The following is a 13,604-nucleotide window of genomic DNA, read 5'->3' on the forward strand; positions in this document are numbered from 1 at the left end:
TCTGTTCCCATGCTTTTGTGACTTTATTCATCTCACCCTCCAGTGGTGATGGAAAGGGCTTTGCTGTGCCTAGCACAATATTGTTCTGATCCATAGCTAGAGCTCCAGAGTACTCTAGTATCTTATTGTTATTATTGTTATTGTTACCATTATTCACAATAACAACATTCATCTCCGATGAAACCTGACATAACAGATCCCTGTCCAGTAACAGGACAAACATGTGCCCAGGTACCAGGTCATGTCACAGGCACCACCGCGGATGCTGGGGCCCAAGCAAAGACTGGCACTAGGAACTTCTGGGGGAAATGAGCCTTCCATCATATTTTCCATGCTTCCCTGCTGTCTGCCCCTAACTCCCTGCCACTGCAGCACTTTGTGTCAGTGCCCTCAGGGCACTAATAGCCCTTAATGGCTGATGGATTAGTATAACACAGTATGTTGCCCTGTTTTTTTTTCCTTTTGCCAATGAAAGGTGATTGCCCAGGCAACAGCCTCTTACCAGGACATTTGTGTACACTCTTTCTTGGAATTGGCATCTAACCAGCTCTTGGTTTAACTTACCACCAATCCCATCGCAGTCCTCAATGTTTACCCCATGCGCTGTCTGTGAGCTCCAAAACAGCTGTATGTTAAACTGGGAAGGGCAAGGTGCTTACAAATGAGCTACATGTGAATGGAAATCTTTTCTTTCCTTACCCTATCATTAGCCTTTCTCATTTTGATTTAACAACAAAAAAAAAAAAAAAGTAAATGTATGTTGAATAAAAGGTATAGTGTTATCAAACTATCCACATATAAGTTGTATTATGTTTGATAATACCATCCATGTAATGAGCCTGGGGTGAGGAAATGAGTTCTCCGTTGTTCCACATCCATAGGACATGAAGATTTCTCTGTGGTGACCTGACAATGAGGAAGATGGTTCCAAGGACTGAAGCAGACACCAACGCTGTCATCTCTGCTCCCTGCCAAAGGACTGCAGCCACATCCCTCGATATCTCCCCTATCCAGAGTTCAGACACCACAAGGAATCTGATGTTATTTCAGACGACATCCGAGTCGTTCACAGGACACTGGTCCCAAGCACATGTGGTGTTGCCAGCTTCTAGTGGAGATGGCTGATCCCTAGAACAACCTCTCTTTCCAGAGAGGTAGAAGAGTTACGGCAGTCAGCCGACACCAGGGATGGGTATGTGTTGACATCTGTGGTTTGTTGCAGGGTCCTTTGCTATCCATGTAACCTGCTCCAGGTATTTTATGAAGCGCAAAATATCAACACTAGGTTTTTTTGCCCCTGATATCAAAAGAGACATACCCAAGCATAGAAGAAAAAGAAGAGAGAAAAAGGAGAAATGAAGACAACAGTAATAAAAACAGGGAGGAATGCTATATCAAAACACAGTAAGTTAAAGAAGAGACAAACTGCATATCTGTCCATTCCCAATTCCCTGAAATTTTCCCCATTTTGATGGTGCTTGATCAGAAGCTGAGAAGAGATGGGCCCTCCGGCTGTGAGGAGACAGCCTCATACCGAAACAAGAAAGGGAAGTGTAACCTACTTGCTGTTCCTGAACACAGTGAAAAGAAATGGAGAGAGAAAAACTCAGGAACACACTGCTGGCATTTTGCTTTAGCTTTCGACATAGCAAAATCATCAAGACTTGGATTTAATGAATGTGTGTGCATTATATGGCTCAGGAAACACTGTTGCCATTACACACGTTAGTTGAAATTTTTATAAGTACCCAAGTCTGCTAAAATAGCCTTGTTAAAGGTATATATAAAGTTGAGAAGATAATGTCATCCAATCTTTTCTTATTTTAACATTGCTTCAGGATGATTTATAGCACTTTAGCAGTAAATGCAAAAGCCATTCCACGTACATTCAGTCAGATTTTTACCTTAATTTTCCCACAGGAAGCCCCGAGCTCTTTTCTGTGGTCACTCAAAAGACTGAATTAGGACCACAGCACCTTGCAGACAGCCCCCATCAAACCTATCCCCCCCGATCTCTCCCCACAAGCTCCCTCACAGTTCATACCTGCATTTCGTGTTCCCCGGTTTCCTCCGGTGCCGTATCCATTTCCTCTCTCCTATTTCCCTGCCGAGACAGTGAGCACAACCCCTCACCAAGGGAGCACCAGCCGGTCCTGCAATTTTCCTCGAACCCCCCGCTTCCAATGCCCGCACAAATCCTAACCCCTTACTTTCCTGTTGGCTGCCGAGAGCCCCTTTCATCAATGGGTTAGCAGGAATACAACAGCTAAGAATTTTAGTTAATTGGTACTAATTATAGTTAACTGTAATTAGGGGCACATTCACAGGGGGGAGGTAGGGCTGAAGGAGGAGAAATAGAATTCAGTACGCTCTCAACTCTGTACACACACTTAGCTGAGCAGGGTTAATAAGAGTATCAGCCTGGTTCCCAAGCACACAAGAGGTAAATAGAAGCCATTTTTCATGTTTTATTCTGCAGAGTACAGTTTTACCATGGCCCGTTTTACAAGTGAGGTAAATGAGTCATAGAAAAAGCAAGTAGCTTGACCAAGGCTTTGCAGTAAGACATCGGCAACATAGAGGACTGGAGTAACTACTTTCCAGCCCACTTGATCCTCATGAGAACAAAATCTTGCATCATTTTTGTTATTATTATTGCTGTGTAATATCTACGCTCATCTCCAGCACCAAAAATTTTAGGCTAAGCTGTGGCACAGCTGCACAATCGAATTTTAATTCATCAATCCCTAATCCCTGATGAAAGGAACACAGCAAGAAGAAAATATCTGAGAGAAAATAAACTTCTGTCAGAAACAAAAATATTATTTGTGAGGCTAATGTCCTGCATCAATTTACAATTGATAAGATTCAGTAAGCAGCAGTGGAAAAATATTAGAAAGTCTATTAGGAAACACTTAGGTGAATATTGTGTTCCAACCTTTGAAATCCAAGCTGTGCTTTAAGATTGTAACTATCTTTTTGCTCCAGAACAAAAAAAAATTGAAAGGCACGACTATTAAGCAAGGATAAAGGTTGAGTCATAAGCAAATGTCATGTTATAGATTTACCTACCAACAAGAAGCCAGCGGGGTTCAGGTCAGAGGTTAATGAAAGACATCCAAAGGTCATTCAGTGATTATGTGAGAGCATGAGTTTAATAGGGCACGGGGACGACAGACACTGACAGAAGATTTATACCAGAGGTGATGACACCGCTACGAATACTGCTGATAAAAAGAGCCCCAATATCGGACTGAACAGAATGATGAATGGCGCACATGTCTACTCACACTTCTCATTATAAGCTCCTTCACTCACGGTGGCACTTAGCGGCGTTTATTTACTGTGGTTTGATGGTACTGAGCAGAAGCACAGTATATCTAATACTTTAAATGTAGACTTGCCATATAAAAATGAAACAAGAGATAAGATTAGGCCATTGAATAATTGCCCAGCTTTCCTGCAGAGATTATATTCACTAGTGCTAACATTATTTTTTCCCTAATGTTCTAGTGTACGAACAGCTCAAGTGAATTAATTTTCTAAGGCAGAAGGTCAAAGAAAAATAACTGATAAGCATTGTGCCTGCTATAGAATATCACTTTACAATATTCTCACCTACTCATTTGTCAGATAGAGAATAAGAGATAATATAATAAAGGTATATAAACATATTTTTCGTCACGCCATATTTAGTTTTAGTTGTCCCAAGTGCTATTTTTCCTTGTGGTTATTGGTAGGAAGAAGATCAGAGAAGTCAGCCAAAAATGTCAAATAAAAAAAAAAAAAAAGAATAAGCCTTAGGACCAAACCCAAGGAAAACTGAGACCTGATGAATAACATGCACTGCACCAAGAAACTCCTTTTCAGACTGTTATATATTTATCAAACCACTGAAGTGTGAATTCTATGAATAAGTCTTATCATCTTTCAGGCAGCAGGCGCAATAAAAATTAGAACTACAGAAAATTGTGGGTATTACAAAAGGTTATTTCTATCAATTCATACGTATCTGTAGATGGGATTGTCACAGAAGAAAGTTCTCTATGTCTTTCCACTCGTACCTTCAACCAGAGATGGAGCAGTACTGCATGACGTCATATTTAACATTTAGTTGGACGTGGAGCAACATAAATAAATCCCTGCTCAACCAAGAGATGTTGTAAATAGTGTATGTAATTTTAAGAGGTGGAGAGACGTAACATTCTGAGCATAGACTATCATCACTCTCCAAGATAGTTCATTAAGTTACCTCACGTGTGCTGCCATTATTACTACTTCCAAATACAACACATCTATATTTCATACCGTATCTGTCTGGTAGTACCTGAATGTCTCCCACGTAATAGAAAAGGGAGGCAGCCACAGAAATGCATTGTTATTATTATTTCTGTCATTATTGTTTACTATGGTCCATATTGCAAGTCCTAGTTTCACAGAGGTCATTTGGGTAAGCAACGGCTTATTACCACAGAGATTCACAGTCTGGTCCTAGAAATGTTGCAGTGGCTTCCAGATGTCACAATTAGGCTACGTCTTGTGCTCACACGTAATGAAAAGATGCTGTCTCTCCCAAAGAGCTTGCCGTCCCACAGATTGTACCTGCGTGAGGTAAAGGCTGGCATCTGCACGGCTGCACATAAGGTAGGACATCACTTAGAGTGTGAGGGATGTGTTCGCTGGAGCACTGTGTGCTTCTGGAATAATGTTGTGTTAGGTCTTCCATCTTAAAAAAAGCACACATGAAACCCCTCTTAGCTGATTGCTTGTGGGCAAGTTTTCAAGAACCAATTTCTTGAAAGAAGGCCATTGCGTCCAAGTTACAGCCTCTAGCCACTTGCTGACCCTCTAGAGTGAAATGTAAGTATTCAGAGAGGGAGGTAGTATTTCCAACACACTTTGGAATACTCCTTCCCCGCAGAAGAAATACATGACAAACAGGAAAAAGCCCTACTTGCATTTCAGAAAGAAATAAATATTTCATGGGTTATCTTGAAAGTCACATACTGATACCTAATATCTGGAGGGCATCGGAAGGTTCAGATGATCCCTCATGATAAGGGACCTCTAATGGACTCCAGAAAACCAGATGTGTGTCAGGCAGAAGTTGCTGAAGGGTCATGTCTAGTTAATAGAGAGAAGGATGACATCTCTTATACTTCTGCTTGGCTAGGAGGACTGAAAAAAAACAAAAAATAAATGTAAATAAAACCTCATCCCTGTGCAGCACATGAGACCTATGCACTGTATAAGCCAAATGGGAACATAAGTGATGCTGGCTTTGTACCAGGCTTCTGCAATATGGAAACCTCCAACCTGAGTGGAAGAAATGTCTTTTGCCACCACACCAGACATTCCACCAATTTATACCCCTAATATGAGTCACAGACTACCCATTTTTAGCACTGATTCTCAGTCATTTCTTCCATCTATGCCCAGAGCAGATGGACATATATACACTTTTGTTTAAAGGACCTCACCCAGTTTTCCAATGTTTTTCAGGTACTGTAGAATAATTTACCAGAAATACATTTAACCAACATTTGCCAACAGGAGGGTACTTACTGATCTTTGAGATCTTGGTACACACATTCCTCATTTAGAAAAAATAATGTAATCAGTTTTACCTAACAAAGCTTTACACTGGCCTAATCACTAAAAATTAACAGAACTATATCAACAGGGTCATGCCTCCATTAAAATACAATTGGGGGGGTACACTGGGATATAGGAAAATGGATGAAAAGGCAGGAGGCAGAATGGTTTTTCTTTAAAGCTCTGTAGTCATCAGTGACACGCTGTCATTCAGCATGTTTTATTGTCTACTTGAGCCAAATGAATAGAACGGCCTAATGGAAGCCACAGTGTTTCCGGACAGACAGCGTATTTGTTACTGAGGCAGACAATAAAATGTTAGTAAAGCATCTGAAGCGTCTCTACACCAAATGAGAATGAGATTTCTTATTTATGAATAGGAAAACCAAAACTTGAACGACACTCCTTATTTATTATGCAGCAAAAGAGAAAGCCAGGGCAACTGAAATTCTGCTTATAGAGCAAATAGAAAATGTATCACTTTTCTAGCACGGCCACAAGAGACCAAGTTTCATCTGAAGATATAAGATGTAAGATCATTGCTGGTTATGAAGGTAAGATCACTTTTTCTGAAGCAGCAGAAATTCACCGATGACAAAACATTACTCATTTTGGCCCATGTTCTGGTTACAAGCATGTCAAACTACTTCTGAAGTCTCTAACAATATATAGCTAAAATTTCACAACTAGAATAAAACATGGTCTTTATTCTGCTCACCACAAATGCTGGAAAAAGCTGAGCTAAGAGTCAAGAAATTGTATAAGCAGATTACTCTCAAAAAGACAGGTGCGTGAAATTCCCTTATTTTTTATAATATAATTGGCAACTGATACATGGCTTTGAATTTATTTGGAATGGAAGATCTTCACATGACTGTCAGGAAGCACATTTAAGAAAATGAGAGTGAACTGCTGAGAAGCTGGTGCCCTTTCTCAAACTAATTATGTTATTTGGAGTCCAGCATCTACCCTGGAGATCCAAACTCAAACCAAACTAATTATCAGATAATCTAATCTGCTGGATTTAGATCAAATCTCTATAAGAACTGATTGCTAATTATACGTATATGCATGTATATATGTGCGTATCTGTATGGACAACATTTTTATTTTAACACTCTCTATGAATCTAATGAATTTAGTTCTTGAAAAAGCTTTCTTCCGAGAAAAGCCAGAGAAGAAAGTATTGTGACAGCAGCCATAAATCCACAGCAGAAGGTCTGCTGGGTAAGTAGCACAGGGCACAAGTTGTAATATTTTTTCTGTATTTAAAGTATTTGCTTTCACTTTGGGTATGTGTGTTTATCTTTATGCAAGTCCTGGCCTGCTCAGAGTACTTCAATTCCTGGGTAATGGAAATACCATCAGAAGCCTGAATCTCATCATCTTTTTTCATAAATGAATCAGTGGAGCAAAAAGAAGAAAAAAAAAGCCACAAAAAACCACTAGGAACAATCCAAACACAAACACAATACTGAGATTTTATTTGTCTCTCTGCAATGTGAAGGCCAAATTCTTCGCTGGGGAAGAATAATTTTACAATGCCAGAAGAAATTCAGGTCCAAAATGTGTAGCCTAGGAGTAAAAGGAAAAGACAAAATCCAGGAGCCAGTTTAGGCTGGTCGTAGTTCAGCGATCCACATCAGAAATGCAGCTGGGTACGTATTTTTCAGTACGTGTAAAGTCCTATGTACTTCGGTTCAACTCGTGTGTAATAATTCTACTAAACCAGATAAGAATTAAGAAAATCTTCCTCGTTAAACCTTCTTAAACCTTCCTCGTTAAACCTTAAAAAATACATAGAAGAGAAGATAATTAATTCTGTTAACAGATCCATTTGCCTTTACATTAAAATATAAGTTCAGAAGGTTCGTACCCCATGTTCTGGTTGTAACATCAAATCTTACGCAACACGGCTAAATCCCTGCTTTCATCAGAAAAGGGCAAGTTGAAGCAGTAGCCCAGAAATCCAGGACAGGCTAGCAGCTCTTTACTGGCACTAACTGGTGGGTCACTAGAGAAGAAAGAGACAATTCTTTATATGATTACAGCCAAAGCAGTAAAGTAATAAGGAAGGAGGAAAAGGGTTTCAATCTTTTAGGCCCAAAAACTCTACAAATTCCATTATATTGTTTTATATTATGTTCTTCCACCTTCTTTCCTTCTCCAGCACATGGCTCTCCAGCATTGCCTCTGTGATTCTGCGACTCAAAAAAAATAATAGTGCTAACTCAGACAATCCTTCTTGTCTTTTTATAGCTTCAGGGAGAGTTACGTGGAGTTGATTGCTACCTATTGCTCCGTTTATCCCTGTGTTCCTTGCACAATCAGGTTGCCAAACACCAGACTTCGCTTTTTTCTTGCCAAACTTGCTGAGGCTGCATGCCATGTGCTAGGAGGGTTCCCAGGAGAGCAGCAGTTCTTGCCGCAGGTGCCTGGATTGCAACCTGCCTCCTGCTCTAGGACTTGGCATTGCAGGCGGTGGCTGAGCCACCTACCCGGTGCTCAGCACTTGCTGAGGTCACGGCACGGAGCTGCCAGCGCAGGAACTTCGGGCTGCTCCGGTGTAAAATAACCCGGAGAGGCCAAAGGAGCATCATGAATATAGGGTGAGACTTGACAGCACCATGCTACTCTCTCCTTTGTCAGACTCTGATAGCCCATTAATATCAGACAGGATGTTTTATTGCATGAAATTGTGTAGCTCTGTAGAGATTTGGAGACCAATTGCCTAACCGAGGGTGTGCAATGCTATTCTAGATGCCTTGGAGTGTCCCTCCCCAGCCCCAGCTGCAGCCTCAGGAAGGTACGGGTCTTGCACGTGGCTGTCACATCCCCAGCTCCATGCAGGTGTCCTGGATGCCTTGAAGTGTTTCTGAGATAGACCCTGAATCCCATGTTTAGGCACCTGAATCCCTTACTGACTGTTAAAAGCAACTAAGGCTGATGGAATGTATTTCATTAAAACTGCTTTTAATGGAAAACTGTTTCTAAGCGAGCTCGTGGTTCCTTTATTTTGGCATTTTGCACTGTGTGCTTTCTGAGGGAAAGGTCAAATTCGAGAGGAAGTTGAATGCTGCAAAATGGAAATATTTGCTGGAAATGAGAACTTCTGGTATTTGAATTGTCACTGTAAATTTGCAGATTTCTGTTGGCTAAGAGAAATAGACGTTTTTCAAACTGCTCTGTAATGTGTCCTTCCCAGCAATGTCAATGCCAGCAGTGATTGCTGTCCGACACAGCCATGCCTGAGACTCGTTGCAACACAAACATTCCTCAACACTGACCCAGATAACCTGGGCTGTTGAACAAATTACACAGGATAACATCATTATCTCCTTATTCTGAGACCTAAAAGTTAAATGACTATGAAGTTTGGCATCTTTTCCATCTGCAACAGGTGAAGGAAAGAAACAGCCTTCTCCAGAAGACAATTTTTTAAACTTAAAATAGATACATCAAATGAGCAGAAGGAGCACTTCGCATGTGCTATTTCTCTCTACCACCTGCAGAGGAATCTGCTGCTCTCTCTAGACTGTAAGCTCTGCAAGGGTAGACTGGTTCTCACTCCGTATTTGTACACTGAATAGCAAAATAGGGGTGGGTTGTTGCCCTACCTCAAAATAAGTTAAAATGAGTTGTTGACATTTTTCTAGGGATAAATATAAGGTCTGTATCTCTACAAATATAATGCCAATTGAAATAAGTTCAGTCAACAGTATTGCCAAATGCAATTGGCATTGCAATTGCTTGCTAATGACTACATGGCAAGCCATTATATGATACTGGGTAGGAGCTTTTAAAATGCAGTTGCTAGAAACTTTTCCTTCTTGTGGATCTGAGATGCCACAAATGGAATGAAAGAGAGAGGGGGAAAGGGAGAAAGAAAGGAAGAAAGGGAGAAAGAGAAAGAAAGAGAGAAAAAGAGAAAGAAAGAGAGAGAGAACGAGAAAGAGAGACAAAAAGAAAGAAAGGGAAAGAAAAAGGAAGGAAGGAAGGAAGGAAGGAAGGAAGGAAGGAAGGAAGGAAGGAAGGAAGGAAGATAATTTGAATTTCATGGCTGCAGAGAAATTGTGAACCTCCAAACCTTAAATATATTAAGAGAGAAACCACTTCCTTCTATCTTCAGTTACACATATATTTAAAATATTTTCAATCGAGTACAGAAAATATTTTAATTTCTTGTGCAAGGCTGCTTTCCTTCTCAGACACTGCAGTTTTTCTGTTTGCATTTCTTATGCCATTCTTCTCATCCACTCAGCCACCTATTTTTAGCTTGCTTTGACATGAATTTCCTTCCTGCCCTTTTTGCATATACTTATTCAACTGCACTGACCTTATTTTGACTCTTAGCAAGTGACACACTTATGACACATGCACACACACCTAGGACTGGAATGCATTCATATATATTCTCTGTGTATCTTCAGGCTCCATACTGTCCTTGCTTCCCACCAGAATTTATCACTGAAAAAAATACACCCCCATGAAGCTCAGTGTCTCAGCTATTTAGTCTGTCCATTGAATCTAGATGTTGTATGGCACTATAAAAATCTGGTAGGAAGTCTTTAATTTCTAAATCCCATATCCGGATGTATTCTAACATGATGATGATTACCTTGCATTTTCAATATCTTATTTAAATGTCATAGTCTTTCAGTACTACAGCTGTTTGTGGCTCTTTGGCATGTGATGCAATGAGGTTATCTTGGTAAACTTCTGACTGGGCTGGACTCCATATCTCAGAAACCACGACTGTGGTTGGCAGTGTTTACTCCCTAGGTAACTATTTTAGCAAGTACTGAATGACTGTGGCAACTACATCAGGGCTGAGCCACACTGGCAGAGTGATATAGGGAAACTCATGCTGCATCTGTGCATGCAGCACCTTTCAGAAAACAAATAAAGGACTTTAGCCTCTGGAGCTGACAACCCAGCATCTTTTGCAAGTGGCTAAATAAATAAACAAAAATGCCTTTGATACCAGCCCTAGAATTGTGTACCCTGTTGCTAACCTGAGATAAGCACAAGCCCTTTTCATATGTAAGAATGCGCGTGATCCGATGGTTTCCCATTGCTAGTGTCTCTTTTTCCTTTCCTCTCTAAAATGCCAACCCTGTTGGAAAACCAGTTTTATAGAACTTACCCACTGCACGCTATGCTCTTGCCAAGACCCCAGACTCGTTCACAGTACACTGCCTCTTTGCATCTAACAAGCTCCCCATATGTTGCAGGACTTGTCAGCCATGCTGATCTTTGCCTGTGACCCAGCTGTGTGCTAAGATGGCTACTACGCCTTCTTTTGCAGATAATAAAAGAGACAAGGCAGCAGCCTCAGCTGGTGAAATAAAAGGCATTTGTGGAAAATGTGCCCAATTCTATAATTCTTCATTTCTGAAGGCCTTTCAGAAGCCTTCTGTATGCATGGAGAGCTTCCAAGAAGGCTTTGAAGGAGATCTGTGTTCCTGAAGAATATTTTGATAAAGAAAATTCTCTAATTTACGACATTTTTTTACAATGCTACCTAAAGGCCCCAAATAACAGCAGTATTTGATGTAGTTATCTGAAACTTGGAATGAGGAAGGGACAGGCATTGCTTGTTGCGAAACTGCTGTTGGTCATCGGCCATCCTTCAGCACAGTTCACAAGCAGGCATCTTCACAACTCCTGCTAAAGGGATGCCATAGATATCCAGGATCTTCAGACTGTGCCTGTAGAGATCTACTGACGTTCATTCATATACCTACCAGAAAGCAAACTTGGCCTAATCTCTGAGAACAAGACCCCTACCCAGATGGTCTTCTTACATTGAATGCACTCTGTGGTTGCCCCACCACTCCACACAGTAAAGGCATGTTTAGGGGAAGAACAATAACCTTGGCCTGATGCTGTCCTTATCTATATCATCTCCGGAAGCCCTACCAGGAATCAGCTCCAGACTTCTGCAGAAGGCTTTTCCTTGTCATATGTATAAGCTTTTCCCAAGCTACACATGCCTGTTGTTTCAGATGTTTCCTGGTCATTTTATCATGGATCACCAAAGAAAGACTCACGTTAGGTTTTTCTACCTACTGTCTTACTGTCTTTCTCTATTTCTCATCCATTCATCCATCCATCCATCCATCCATCCATCCATCCATCTATTGTCTTCTCACCCTTCCTTTATAGTCTTGCTATGGACACACCTTCAGCCAGGCAGGCCTTGGCTCACGCCACCGGTGTATCAGGCAGCTAGGAAGGCCTTTACAAAATCAAACTTTTAAAAAGCCACTGTTATGGACGTAAGACCAATTCTATTCTTTCTACAGGTATGTGACTGCTCTAGGCTCCTCTGCTTTCTATGAACTTCGATGAGTTTTTCATTGTCAGATTTATCATATCCAGAGCAGTATTTATTTCCCAAAACTAAATCCAGAATATTCTGTACTGTCTTGTTCTGCAGCCAATGCAATGAAACAACTCCGCGTTGCTTTCTAAAAAACATGCTTCTCCCATGGCATTTTATAGCAATTCCAGTCGAAGTTGGAGCAAGTGACATTGTTCTGCAGGTCGTATGTCTGCCTCCTTTGCCTGCAGAACTATTTGCTGATGTATTTATTTCGGCAATTTCCAATTCAGATACGTTTTCGTATGCTTTTCCCTCGTGCTTCTCCCATTTTTGTGCAACAGGACATTGTACCCTCTACGATAACCAGATGGGTTTTAGGGCTGAGTCTTCAGTTGGTGTAAATTGGCAATGCCAATAAAGTCCTTGGAGTTGCACTGATTTACACCAACACTGGTTATTTATTTTCTCACATATTAGCCTTAATACCCCTCTACTAATATAGCTAATATTTCTCATCTGATCAGTTTATTTTTTGTAGGAATAAAGATCTTGTAATTTCATAGTACCAAACACAGCAGCAGACCTGATTATAACTAATCGAAATTTATTTATAGACAAATCGTTACCTGACTATATATACGTGTGTCTAGAGAAGGAAAAATCCAGCAATCTTTTGCAGTCTCTATCTACTTATGCCACACTTTCCTCTCTAATGCACACACTTTATGTTCACGAAGGTTCTGCTTTCAGGCTTTCTGATGGTTCTGGTCTTTAAGGAACAAAGAGAAAGGGCACATTGCTCTGCCTCAGGCATGTAGCTGGCCAAAGGCATTTATCTAACTTTAGGGAAAGCTATTTTATTTGATTAAAAAACCCTTTTGTCTTTCTCGATACAAAATTTGGAGTTCAAATACAGCAAAGTAACTATCTAAATGCCAGACAGGGCAAGCAGCTCAGTTGGAATTACTGAGAATAAAGATTTTGTTTCTGTGTGACGAAAACCAAAGTCGAATGATTTGAAAATTCATTTATTGCTTATCTAAACCACAATGAGTTTCTGCTGCTGTAAATCTCTCCCTTTTCCATTCTTAATATGTCTGTCACAGACCCATATACTCTCCTCTGAGTTTATACATGTTTGGTGACACTGTTGTGCACAAGATACCAGCACAAAGAAACCACAGTTATCACTAAAGATGCCACTATCGTAAATAGTTACAAATTCCATCCTATCCAATCATTATGCTGGGAACTGTAGTAGGATCTGCACTGAATCACTGCAGACCTTGTAATATGGAAAGCTCTATCAAAGTCTTTGCAATGAAATACTAAGCTCGGGGGAATGCGATGTGTGAATATTTTTAATAAATTGTGTTCATTATCAGTGCAATGAGAAGGGAAAAAGTTCATTAATAGAAGAATAATAATGAACATAATGTTACAATGAACATATATAGGGTATGTAAATGACTATAACAGCATTATTCTCCCATACCCCTCCCCACATATGTACAATAAATGGTATTTTTTTATTGTGATGCCTTTACTACTTGTTAAGGCAGGTAAAAGCAAATTGTTTTCTGCTTCCCATTGTCCGTTCTCCTCGGTAGGCCCCAAGCTGGTGACGAGCGTGTGGCTTCTGGAGTAATAGGCTGTGCCATTTTTGCCCCAATCAATGAAG

This window comes from Gavia stellata, chromosome 8, assembly GCF_030936135.1.
Source record: "Gavia stellata isolate bGavSte3 chromosome 8, bGavSte3.hap2, whole genome shotgun sequence".
Classification (NCBI taxonomy): Eukaryota; Metazoa; Chordata; class Aves; order Gaviiformes; family Gaviidae; genus Gavia; species Gavia stellata.